Raw genomic sequence first — 13,436 nt, 5'->3', positions numbered from 1 at the left:
TTCTACCCAGTTTGGTTCAGAGGCACATTTTGGGGAAAGCAAGAGGATGTCAACACTCAGGAGTCACGACACACCGTGGCTGTAACCATGTGGGATGATATGGAAGAGTCTCCCTTGGTGAAAATGCATTGCAAATCTTTCATTTCAGCTGACCAACCTGGTTAACTGACAGGCACTTAAACAGAGAATTTCCCCAAACACTTTATTGTGGATTTAATTTTTTTTTTTTTTTTTAATTTGAATTTTTGGAATTGTTCTGTTAAAAAAATCAGCCTTCTAGATTTCTCAATCTCATTAGAGAGAAAAAATATTCATTAAATGTTATATTAAGCTCCAAGGCTTAATGCAGTACATGTGATGATGACCATGCAGTGTCATTTTACCTTTTAAATTGCTGAACAGTGAATAATTGGTGTAAGAAATGCACACAGCTGAGGTGTCTTCATTCAACTGCTCGAGAATTTAATAGAAAACAAATGAGAGAAAGAAAGAGCCGTGGTTTTCAAGTATTCCAAGACAAATGATAGCACCAAGGAACAGTCATACCAGAGAAAATGTGAATTAAGATGACAAGGATAAAGAGTTTTCAGTGGTTTTGAAGCCTTTGGTTTCTTAGAAATACAACCAGCAAAACAAAAAAGAAAATGATACCTACTGCAAAGCCAGCAAGGATAAGAAGTTGGAAATAATGTTCTATTCCTGCCTGTAATATCTTCCCCTGGCTGGCTGGAAGTGCAGGCTCTGCCCAGAGCTAATAACCAGCTATTACTGACTGTGACCCAGCTGGGCACTCTGGAGGGGGAATCACACCCAAGGTGTGGGTAGGAAATACAAGCAGAGAGTTGGAAATAATAAGAAGAGATTCAAATTCATAAAGATTTTACTAGCAGCATGTTGAGAAGGAAATGATTGCAGAGCCTGTCTGTCTCAGGAGAGCGAGGAGCAGCGGGGCTGGGGTGGGTGTGAGGCTGGTGGGGCTGAGGGTGGGCAGCCAAAAGGACCAGAAAGGAATCCCCATAACCCTGCAGCAAACAGGCCTGGAAATTGTGGCTGCCCTCATAAAATGGGATTTCTAAGAGAGAGGGGAGGTGACAGGGAACAGAGCTGGCTCCTGGATGGCCTTTGCCATGGGAGGGATGGGGTGGACTCCTGGGGTGGACATCGGGGCCATTTTTTAATGGGAAGGTTGATTACTGAAAAACTTGGTGAGATTTTTTTTTTTGTGGGGGGGTTGGGTTTTTGGTTGGTTGGCTTGTTTTGCCTGGTTTTTGTTTGGGTTTGTTGTTGTGGGTTTTTTAAAAATTTTTAAAAATTCTAAAAATTTTATTTCTTCCCAATATCCCATCTGAATCTACCCTCCTTCATCTTAAAGCCATTCTCCTTGTGCTGTCACTCCAAACCCTTGGAAACAGTTTCTCTCCATATTTTCCTGCAGGCTTCCTTCAGTTACTGGAAACCACAATTAGGTCACCCTGGAACTTCTCTTCTCCAGGCTGAACAATCCCAACTCTCCCAGCCTTTCCCCGTAGGAGAGGTGCTGATCTCTGTTTTACAGAGCTCTGCCATTTGTGCTGTGCCTCTAATCCTTGGACACGTGGCATTGCTTCCCTCCCTGACCAGTGGTCCATACTTGCTTCCAAAATAAAATGGGTCCTTGTCCTTTCTCCAAGGAATTCACTCCTTGTTGTCACTGCTCATTACCTGAATTATTTAAGCCAGTGCTGAGATTTCCCCAGGACTCAGGAGGGTGCAGAAGATGATCTTTCTATCCTGGCAATGATCTCACAAATAAAACCAGTTGTCCCCCAGCAAACACACGGATACCCACACAAACAAATATTCATTTGCTACAACGTCCCTCTCCACATAAACCAACATGAACCTGCAGGAAAGGCTCCTACAATACCACAGGAATGAAAGATAAAGTGGTGTGAGTACAATAACCCATAAAACTCAGCAAATCCTCCAGTTAGAATATAATTTTACTGGAGAGAGGGTGGGGGGGAAATAGCTTTTCTCTCAAAGAAAAGGTGGTTGAAAATTAAAATTCATTAAAGAAGGCTGGCTGACACATTTCTGCATTCTTTGAGGAAGTATATCTGTTTCATTTAATGCACTGTCCAATTAAAAAGAAGTGGTCCCTTATTACAGATATGATTTATTCTCTGATAAACCACTGATTTATGGCTCACTGGGGTATGTATTTAATACTGTCAAAAAAAAAAAAAAAAGAAAGGACACCCAAAACTATCTGCAGTGCTACAGTGACTCAGTCTGAAAAGGATCTGAGGAAGCAAAGACCCCTGGGAGTTAAATGTAATCTTTGCCTGGGATAAAAGCGCCAGGAACTGCTGATCTTCACAAAAGGATCCTTCAGCACAAGCCCCAGCCACCCTGCACATGCTCACTCTTCCTCTCCTCCTCCTCTTCTTCCTCTTCCTCCTGTTCCAGCACCCCAACCAAGGAGCTGTAGGAAAGCATCACTTTTAAACAGAAAAAAAAATTAAACCAACCCAAAAATATGGTGTAATTGGAATTTTCCTCCCAAATTCTGAATGCCAGTAAAATGCTGCCTTTTGGTACCTACAGGGAATAATAATTCATTTGTTAATCTCTAATTTAGAAAAATAATTGGGATTTTTTTTTTTTGTAGGCAGCTTTTTTTAAAATGAGTTGGTTTTTTTTTCCCCCAAACTGGAAGTCTCATTTTGCTGATGGAAAAACAGGGGGCCAGGATAAGCAAAATGCTTTGCTTCAGTTCCCAGCACACTTAGCAGCAGCCTGGAGGAGGAACAGCAGGATTTCTCCACGGGTGGGAGATGGGAGTTTTCCTGGCTTGGAGCTTCTTGGTCCCCATTACAGCAACACAAAATTGAGGAATCATCCTCTCCCAGTGAAATCCTCTGGCAGAGGTCAGGAATTTGCTTCTCTCCATCTGACCAGGGGAGAAGAGATGGACTTGCTTAATGGTGACTTTGGCACCGGGGATCCTTGAGCCCCAGCGAGCTCTGCCTCCCAAAGGATTCCAATGACAGAAGTGGGAAAGGGGGAAATTTTTCACTGCTTCTTCCCTTGTACAGAGGCATGGAGCTGAACCTGTGCTGCAGCTGTGCATCCTTGTACCCATCAACGTGTCCCTCCACGTAGTCCTAGGACAGAGAACTGATAGTCCTAAATATTCCAGCAGATTTAGCTGGACCTCAGAAATAAACAGATGAAGAAGTAATAGGTTTTCTGTTGTTGGGATTTAGCCTCTTCAGAAGGAGCAGAAATCCTGTTTTCACAGATTTTCCCTTATCACTGGAAAACCCCAATGTCCTTCTAAGGAAATTACCACCCAATTAATTTAGACATTGCCCAGCCTTGTAATTAATACCAAACTGTGAACCTCTGCAAGAGTAGAGAGTAGCAGCAAAATCTCCTGTTTTTCTCTGCCAACTCCACCTCATCTGTTTGATGAGCAGACTGATGAGAAATAACAGAGAAATTTGTCTTAATTCCTTGTTTCTCCCTAACAGATGTGACCACCCTAACCCAGAAAGTCTCTGCAGTCCAAAGGCAAAGGTGTGTTCTCTTTTCTTTACACACCACAAGTGTCTGCTTGCTTAGAGCCGGCACCAGAGCTTGGATCAAGGATCATAAATCCAAGATAAAGAACTATCTTGTAAATAGAAAGAAAGCCATGGGAGTGATCTCCTCCATCTGCTTCTCAAGTGTTCTTGAAAAATCTGGTCCAAAAAAAAACCCCAAACCAACAAAACCCTCTGAAAAAGTGATGGTATTTAACTAGAAAAGGTTCATCTGAACTATCACTTTCTCGCCAGGTAGGGGGAAATGAGGTCAAACACAGGCAAGGTCTCCACACAATATGGAAATGCCCTGCTCAGGGTTATTCTCCACTGAAAGCAGAAGGGTGTGATGCTGAAAACAAGTCTGGGGACAACACCTGGGCTGCTGGTGTTGGCAAAGAGACACAGTGGCCTCAGGCTCCTGGAAGACTTTTGGGTAAACCTGGAGGTGACTGATAAATCCTGGCCTGGTGGCTGTGTTTGTGCTCTCACCGCTGCGGAGCTGGAAGGAATCTTTCCAGATGGGCTCTCCACCCTGCTCCTCCCAAGGTCTTCTTGCTCCAGGGAGAGCTGAGCTCCTCCACCAGCACCAAATTTGGGGCAGCCTGTCCTCCTGTTGCCCTGTACCCCAGCCACAGGCAGCTCTGAGCACGGGGACAAGGCTCCATGGCCTCTCCCGGAGTGATTCTCCGCACAGAGCGCCCCGCAGCCAGCCGGGAAGTGTTAACTGGTTTTTCCAGATACCATCAAATACATTTAAACAAGCCTGATGCTTGAATGCTTTTTGCATCGGGTGTGTTATACATAAAATATGTTGAGTCAGTGATAGTGCCCTTATCTAAAGACAGAAGCCAGCAAAATTTCACCTGTGCACTTTGTCAGATTGTTCCTTGACACAGACAACCTGCGGCTCGCGGTGACAGCAGGTGATCCCATCAGGGACAGAGAGCGTTCACAGGGAACAATTCTCTGTTTGCTCTCCCTGCCCACTGTGGCTGGAAAACCAACAGGAGAGCAAAAAGCACGCCCAGGTGGACACCACAGGTGAACAGCATCGTGGCAAGATTGAGACTCTGCAGTTTTCCCCTGAAGACACGCTTGGGGTGGAGCTTTGGGCCTTTAAGGATGAATCATAGCCTTGTATTTTTCTGCTCAGACAGTGAAATGAGAAATGTGTTGGGCTTTACCCAAGCACATAAAGCTGGTTAGTGCTGGTGTTGGTACTTGCTGCAGCTGCACGAAGCTGTTGCTGCAGCCCCGGTGACCTCCTCACCTTCTGCCTGTGGACATCACCATGAAGGATTGGTCTTGGTCACCAGAACCCCGAGGCAGGGAAGTGGCCTTTTCCAATCTATGCTGGGCAGGAATTGCATCTCCCTCCCAAATGTGCCTCACAGATAAACAGTCCCTGTAGAAGACCCTAAATCCTACTCAAGTGCTGAACAACAGCTCCAGTGAAGGTTCCTACACCTGCAGATGCATTTCTGGTTTTGCCTGCAGCTCCTCCAAGCTGCCACAGGTTTTACATGGTCTGAACTGACTTCCCCAGGGAGCAGAAGAGCATCTGGAGGTGAGATAAACCTATATAACTTGCCATTAGCCTTTTTTTAATGGAGTTGGAGTTTGTTTTTCTTCCCCACCTGACTGTTGAAACAAAGGTTTGAGACATAAGTCTGTGCCTTGGGGTCATTTTTAATGTACAGATTGTGTGTGACCACAGTGAATCCCTGCAGCTTGCCCATCTCATCCCTCCCAGTTTCTCCCTGGAGCCTGGGGGATGAGAGCACTGCTTGCCTTGGAGGGGTGCTGGAAAGATAAAGACAGTGATGCACCCAGCAAGGATGGGAAGGGAAGCAGATAAGAACCCAGGCTGGAGAACATAGGCACAGAAATTATCTGAAGGCAGGAAAAGGATTATCTCTGTGGAATGAGTCCCACTCTGCTGAGCAGGGGAGTATCTGACACCAGGAAAGTGTCTCTTTGCTCCACCACCAGCACACAGAGCCCCACACATCCACCCCTCTGTCTGAGAGTGTGTTCACATCCCCCACCTCCATTTCCAACTGGCTTTTGGCTAATTTGGGCACTTGGAAATCAAACCACCAGGTGACACTTGGATGTGTTGTGACTTCTTCAGTCTGGAACCTGTCTTTGAAATTGCAGCTGCGGCTCAGCCGCTCTTTAGTGCAGCTTCTGCTTCCAGTGCCCTTTGCAGCCAGACAATCTCCTCATTAATGCAGTGCACGAACACCTCTTGACCTCTTGGACACCTGGGCTTCTCCTAGCCCCCTCACCTGGGAAAAGGGTAAAAAACCATCCAAAGAAGAGCGACTGGACTGTCTTTACCACCAAGAGAGTAGCCTCGCTGTGAAACTCCATAAAGGACCAAGAACTTGCTCTTCATCTCTTTTCCCTCTCTCCCCCTCTCTCGCCTTCTCCCACCTCAGAAAGTAATCTCATCCTTTCGTCACATATTATTGAAATCCCAGCTCTTAAAAAAAAACCTCTCATTTTTTGCCCAGACTGAGAGCATGTCATTCGGAAGTGATGTGCAAGGCAGGAGATAACCAGGTAGAACTCAGCGATTCGCCACAGAAAATGGCTCCATGGATGGTTGTAATGCTATCAGAGTCCGTCCCTCAATAGCTCTTTACCGCTCCCAAGCTCAGAATCTGCTGATTCAAGAACTTTGCCTGCACGGGCGGAGGAGGAGGGGACGGGGCTCAGGGGAGATGGGAAGGTGTGTAAAAATAGAGCATTTGCGCTCTGGACGGAGCACAGAATAATGCAAAGGCTCTGCTTTCCTCCCTGGTTTATTTATTTTTTTTTTTTTTTTTTTTTTTTTTTTTTTTTTTTTTTTTTGGTGATGCGGGAGAGGCGGCACAGTCCCCCCTGCTCCCACTCCCGGGCTGTGTCCTCATTTCATGCTTTAGTTGTGCTGATTGGGAGGGCTGAATTCCCTCGGCTGGATGCTTAGTGCAAACCAGTTGCGCTGCCGGCTGAAATGGAGAGAGGTTAGAAGCTAACTCCGTGCAGACAGGGGATTTTCCAGAGGCAAATGGGGTCTCTGGGGGGGTGCAGCTGCAAGAGTCCCTGGGCCAGAAGGTCTCCCGTTGCCAAGGAGTTTGGAGAGAAGTATCCCATGCAGTTCTCATTTGTCCAGAAATGTGTGTGTGGCCGAAACAGAAGAGGTGGTGGTGCACCTCTCCTGTGAGTGAACGCGGGGAAGGGTACAGAGCCCAGCTTTAAGCTGGCAGGCAGGTGGGAGCTGGGGTAGAGACAAGTCCAGACAGCTGGGGTCCTACCAGCATCTCCAGCACCTTCCTGGATTTTAGCCCTGACTCCTATCTTTTAACTTTAGATGTGAGTGAGGGCATACAGAACATTTTGGGTGGATTTGTAAATCAATGCATTAAATATCAAACCATCCTTTTAGCAGATGAGCTCCCTGGCATTGGGAACTTGGTGAAGCTGTAGTAGTCAAGGCAGCACAGTCTCCTCCCAAGCAGGGGATCCAGCATTATTCCATTGCACCATGGAAAACCATGGATGGGAAATCACTGCAGGCTTCTCCCATTCCATCTGCCTCTTTCAGATGCTGCCCAGCCATCCCAGCACTCTGCCAGCCTCCCATCCCAGCTCCTCTTCATGTCACCAGGACACCGGAGTTGGATCACCCAGGATCCCGGTGGGAGAGAAAACAAAGGGGTTTGACTGTTCAGAGAAGCTTTTTCCCTGTCTGACATATCCTGTGCTGGGGGGTTTTGTATGAAGTGCATGACTGCAGGGCCAGGCAGCCACTTCTTGCTTTCCTTGCTGTTCCCTGAACCTGTGAATCCATTGGCACCTCCGTGTAGCTGCAGGATTTCACCCCCATCTGCCCTTCCCACCCAAGGTGAACTGCCAGCCAGGCCTGGCCTTAAGTTTCCTGTCAATTTTCTAGTCCTCATAAATTTAGGAGCCGTCAGCAAAGTAAAGGAGGATCACAATACCATACATGGAGAACTGCATAATCTTGGAGACGAGAGTAAAGGAAATGGGATGAAATTTAAGACTACTAAATGCAAGGTCATGCACTTGGGGATTAACAAGAAATTCTGCTCTAAACTGGGAGCTCATCAGTTTGAAACGAGAGAGGAGCAGAGAGATGTGAGTGTATTAGTTAACCAGAGAATGGCTACCAGCCACCAGGGAGTTGCACTGTGGAAAAGCAGGAGTCTCAGCATCCTTCAGGTGGAGCATCTCCAGTTCAGACCAGTGGCATCGCAGTGGTGTCACAGGCAAGATTGCACCTGGAGAGTTCCCTGCATGGAAAAGTTGTCCTAGCCACAGGGAAGAATGGGCAGGGAAACAAACAGGTGTTACGGAAGGATCTTGACAGCTCTTGGTTGAACTATTGGAGAAAAAATATTAATTCTTCCATTTAGAGGCAAAAGGAGAGGCCAAAAGATACTGTCAGTGCAAAGCAAATGAAAAGAGTGCGAAGTGGTGTATTTTGAAATTGCAAATATGTTGGTAGTCACAAAGCAGGGAAGCTGTGGAGTGTGAGCCCCTTTGCCTGTATCTGATGAGGGAGATGCAGCTCCATGTGCAGCATTCCAGCTGGGAGCCCTGGCCACAGCCTGAGTCACCTGTAACAATCTTGTGGGAGGTTGCATGGAGCCAGCAGCAGCCTCTGAAATGGGGATACAAGGCTGACCTGTTGAGACAGGACTACCAGAAACCCCTCCCAATCCATGGAGCTTTTCTCAGCAGCAGGAAGATGGACAACTTTACATCTGAGTTTTCCAGAGGTTGGAGCTGGCCTCTCCAGCCAGGAAAGCCGCTTTCCCTCTACCAGCTTTGCCCTCTCCACTCTGTTTTCACCAACTTCAAACAAATTAATCTGAACACACAACAGATGAACTGGAGGTGGTACCTGGGAGGGCGTTTCCATAGTTGCTTTGCTTCCTTCCCTCTTTCCAGTGAGGTTAAAACTTGAGGTCAGGGAGTGTGGACTATTTTTCTGACATTCCTGTCATGGGTTGTCACTTTTCCCCCCAGCCCAGGTAGGTGTTCCAGTCTTTGGGGACCTCCCATACCATGGAACTTCACACCCTCTACAGCTGCCTCGCACAAGGTGCCATGGGGGATTTAGTGTAAAGGCCTTGGAATAAAGCACACGCTGGGAGCAGGTTTATGCTCTGTGTTTACTCACACAGGAGCAATGTTTCAAGCTGTCTAAGGGGGTTTTGTCACCCTCTGTACAAAAAGCTCTTTCTCACTGCACAAAGAAATCTTTCCCCTTGCTGCCATTTTCTCTGCTTTTTCCCTCAATGAACACAAACCTCCTGGTATCTCCCAAGCCTGTCCCAAGCCTAATTTCCCAGTCTGATTCTGCCAATCCCTGGTTTTGACCAGTTTCTCAAATGTGTTGAGCAGCTCTTTCCCCTGAGCAGCCCTGTCACAACCTTGACCAGCTTGAGGGTGTTGTAGCTTCTGGTGGTCTACACAGAGCATTTTGTGTCTGTGATCCACCATGAGGATAAAAGAGGGTGGAAGAAATCCCAGATTGCAGTGGTCCCACATTTGCTGTTATCCTAATGTTGTTATTTATATGGACAAACCATGGCTCATGATCTGTCTGTGATCTGTCAGGACAGAGCAGCATCCAACCCCAAACCACACAAGTGCTCCTTTGGCCCTGCTGGGCAACAGCATTGAAGTCCCAAATTGAGGTCAAAGAGCAGCCAGGGTTGAGTCTGAATCCCCCAAAAAAGGCCTTGAGGATCCTTCTCAAGCAGTGTTTTTGTGTCCTCTTCAGTGACTCCTGCCACTCGTCTTCCTTTTTTTTTTTCCCAGCCAAAAAAGTCCTGCCAAGAAGAAAGTCTTCAGGGTCTGCTCACATTCCAGCAACACTCCGGCCTCCAGAAGTCCTTTTCACAGCACACAATATGGCATTGTGATTAGATATAAACTGAAAGTGTATTTCCTGCCCTTCAGTAATTACACTGGCTTATGGGAGCTTTATTCAGCATGAAGCTTTATTATTCTGCAGAATGAAATTCTGTATAATTTTCCTCTCCTCCAATGCGCAGATGAAAAATCATATTTTGGTCCGAGTTGGGAAGAAAGGCTCAGTTATCACTTGAGAGCGTGGTGTTATTTTCCCCCGGAATTAAAAAATCCATCTGGGTGTACGACCCCGCTCACCCTCCTGCCTCTCCATTCAGCCTTTTGTATGCATATGAACCTTATCAATTTCCAGTGCCGCGGAGAAGGGAACCACAACAGCCCCCCCAGCCCTCCCCAGTCTAATGGAAACACGTGAGCTGGAGCAAGAAATGAGCACAGACCCCTCCTGCTCCGCTGAGGAGGGAGGGAGGTGCATGTGGAATGCCTGGTTTGTGGCTGTCGCCCATCCCTGCGATCCCATTGCCAGTCAGGGATGTTGGGGCAGGACCTTATTGATACAGCACTGGCATCGAGCAAGGCTTGACTCCAAACCAGCCAAAATCAGCGTGGCCACCGAAGGTGGGAGTGCCTTGTGCAGGCACAACTCGCTTGTCTCACATCAAGGCACAGCAGATGTTTTCTCCCTGGCATTTTCTCTACAAAAGAGGACTTGGGAAGGCTCTGGTGGGTGGTCCCATGTCCACACGCTCCCATGTCTGTCTGTGGGAACTGGGAATCACTCTGTGCCCTGGGCATTCTGGGATGCTGGTGTTGCTACCATTTCTGGGAATAATTAGAGATGACAGTTTCTCTAAAAGCAAAAGCTTCTTTCATGGTATTGGTCAGGAAAATTAGACTGGAAACAGAATGAATCTGCCTCGATTTGGTATCTATGTCATGTGGGTTACACGTGTGCCAAGATCAAGACTGGATAAATCTTTGAGTAATTCCTGGGTGCCTTTTCCTTGTAATTTCATGTGGATGAGCTGTGCACATTGCGAGAGGAGGCTGAAGTCAGATAGTCTAGTCAGACAAGGATCTTGAAAAACACAAAATAAATTACTAGTGGTTTATTGGGAATGCTTGGTGGGAGTCCCATGTCAGTACAGAGATGCCTGGAAGCTGTGTGTGATCTGGGATCACTCAGATGGCAGCTCTGATCGATTTGTCTGGAGCTCCAAGGAAGGGAAGAGCAGTTCCAGCACCCTGATCTGTGTTACAGGGCCGGGGGCAGTGGTGAGATCCTTCATGGGGGACCTTTTGTACCACTCCTGGCCAAAAGCAGTGTAGAAGACAGTCCCTGTCCTGTAAGTCCTCCGTGCTCAACTTCACCCACAACAGGCATTCCAGCTCTCCAGACTCCTCCACACTTGAGAAGATGCCCCATCTATTTCTGCCCAGGCCACCTTAATAGTCCCCAAATGGCCTTGCTGTGAGCCTGCCCAGCCTCTGTCCTGTCTGCATTTCTGTTCCTTTTCAATATCTACTTCTATCCACAGTAAATCCACTGTATAATAAATAATGCTTGTTCTCCTCTGGTTGGGGTCCCTCACGCCCACTCCAGAATGCCTTGAAGAAGCCTCCACCTCACCCCCCTTCTCTGACCCAAATTTGTCATGACTGTTGGTGGGTCTCACCTTCCTCATGTCCCCTTGGGAAGTTTGGATATGACACTTCCTGCTCCCCTTGTTCCAGTCGTACTGGTCACAACTGTGTGTTTTTGTATTAATATCCCGTGATACCCGAGATGGGTTTGGAATGTCTTGGAGGTCTGGAGCTTTAGGTGGAAACACTGACTTCCAAAAATAAAGACACTTTCTTTGCTGTTTGCTGAACAAGACTCCAACAATACAAGCAGCCTGCTCTGGTGGAAGGTGTCTCTGCCCATGGTGGAGGGGTCGCAGTGAGATGGTCTTTAAAGTCCTTTAGAACCTCCCCCAGAATTCCAGGATTCTGTGAATGCTGAAAGAAAACACGCACGGTTGGATCATGACCTGTGACATCAGGTGCTCCTGGACTGGATGTGGAAGGGAGGAATGTTTGGAGCACAATAACCACCATTAATATTCAGGCAATATTCAGGGTCGTCAATGGAAATGCGTCAATTAAGAGGAAAAAAGGAGGTGAAGGGATGGTGGAAAGAGGTCTCAGGGTTTGTCTCCTGCCTGCTGCTGAGGGAAAGAGGGGGAGGGCAGGGCTGTCCATTTAGAAGGTCAGCAGTGATCAGGGCTATCAGATGCCATGCCAAGCTAATTCCTAATTGGAGCAGTGTTTGTCAACACTCCCAGAGCCTTAATGCAGTGTAATCGCTGCAGCCACAATCTCTGATAGGGATCTAAATCTCTGCCCACGTGTCACCCACCCAAGCCTGAGCTCTGTGAGAGGTTTTGCAAACACCCTCTGCTTTTCTTACTGCCCAAAGAAAAGAGAGAAGACACTGATGAGGGGAAAAAAGGTAGTGTAGTGCTGCTGGGGAATTTAGAGGTTTTGTAGTTGAAACTGGGTTTGTTTCATTGGACAACAAACACCACCAGAATGAACATCTGCCTCCAAAAACAGAATCACAATAAACCACCAGTTGTTTCAGGATTGCCCTATCTCCTCATACAGTCCTTCCTACCCTGACATAGCTTTCCTGGAAAAGCTTCTGTCCACCTTTGTGGATTTTTCCCTCACAAGAGCTGTAGGACACAACTTCACAGAGAAGTGCGTCAAGTGTGGAGCAAGGATGAGCTTTGATACAGGTCAGCTTTGAGTTCTGTGGTTGAATCAAGTCTTCCAAGTTCAAGAACCTCTCCTGACACAGGGGGTGAGCTAAGGATTTTGTCCTTAACTGCTGAGGAGTTCAGGGTTTGCTTCACTTAAAGGTAACAATAAAGGGGTTTGCACTAGGGCAGGACCAATGAGCCCAATTATAAAGGCCATCCTGTGTTACCTGGGAAAATAAGTTCCACCCACTGTCCAAATTTATTTGAAGATGCATGGCAAGATCTCACTATTATTTCCATGATTTTCTTCTTGAATAAATGCAAGCTGCTCTTTGCAGGATATCACTAAGCTGACTTAGATCCTTCTGTGGTCTCAGCAAGAGAAAAATAAACAGATCTACTCCGAGTTGTGATGCTTCCTTGTAGCTCCCTTAAAGCATACTAGGATAGCAGGATGCAGATCAAATCCTTCCATTTTGTAGGTTTCCATTCTTCCTCCTATCACTGATGGCTCTGTGGATACAGGGATATATTTCCACTACAAAGGAATTCACATCGTCTTCAGAAAAAGTCAACGGACGTGTCCTAAATCCAGACAGAATCACTGAAAGATCTGGGAAGGAGGAAGAGCCCAAAGGCTTCTCACAGGTGGGTTTGACCCCCCAAAATGTCCTGGCTAGTCATATATCTTTGAGTAATTGGGGCACCACATTTAGCAAAGTTGCTGCAGAGCTGCAGAAGTATCACTAATCTTCTCCTCATTCATTATCCTGGGCTGCCATTTGGTACCTGCTGTGTCTCCGATGCTCTTGTCAGGATGCAGATGGAAAAAAAAAAAAAAAAAAAAGACACCCAGGTATCTCTGCCTTGCATGGATTTATGGAGAGGTAAGGAAATGCATTTTCCATGTCTCTGAATTCTTGCCGTGACCATGCGAGGCCACGGCTGTCCTTGTGCATAAACAACACGAGGAGTGAGTTATTACCAGCCCGAAAGACCAGAGCTCCTCACCGGAGGGGGCTTTTGTCTTTCCTTTCACGGCAGCTCCAGGAGCCTCTCAGCCAAGCCTCCCCATGGCATGTGCTCTGCTTACCTGTGATTTATTGACGATAATCACGGGGCGAGCCATTTGTAATCAAACGTACAACAAAGACATCCTCGTGCTGAGAGGCAGTGATAACGCACCATTTAGTAATTTTTGTGCAGTCAGTAATTTGGAGAATGA

Source organism: Vidua macroura, chromosome 10 (genome assembly GCF_024509145.1).
Source record: "Vidua macroura isolate BioBank_ID:100142 chromosome 10, ASM2450914v1, whole genome shotgun sequence".
NCBI lineage: Eukaryota > Metazoa > Chordata > Aves > Passeriformes > Viduidae > Vidua > Vidua macroura.
The sequence above is the reverse complement of the archived record's forward strand: the minus strand, read 5'-3'. Positions refer to the sequence as shown.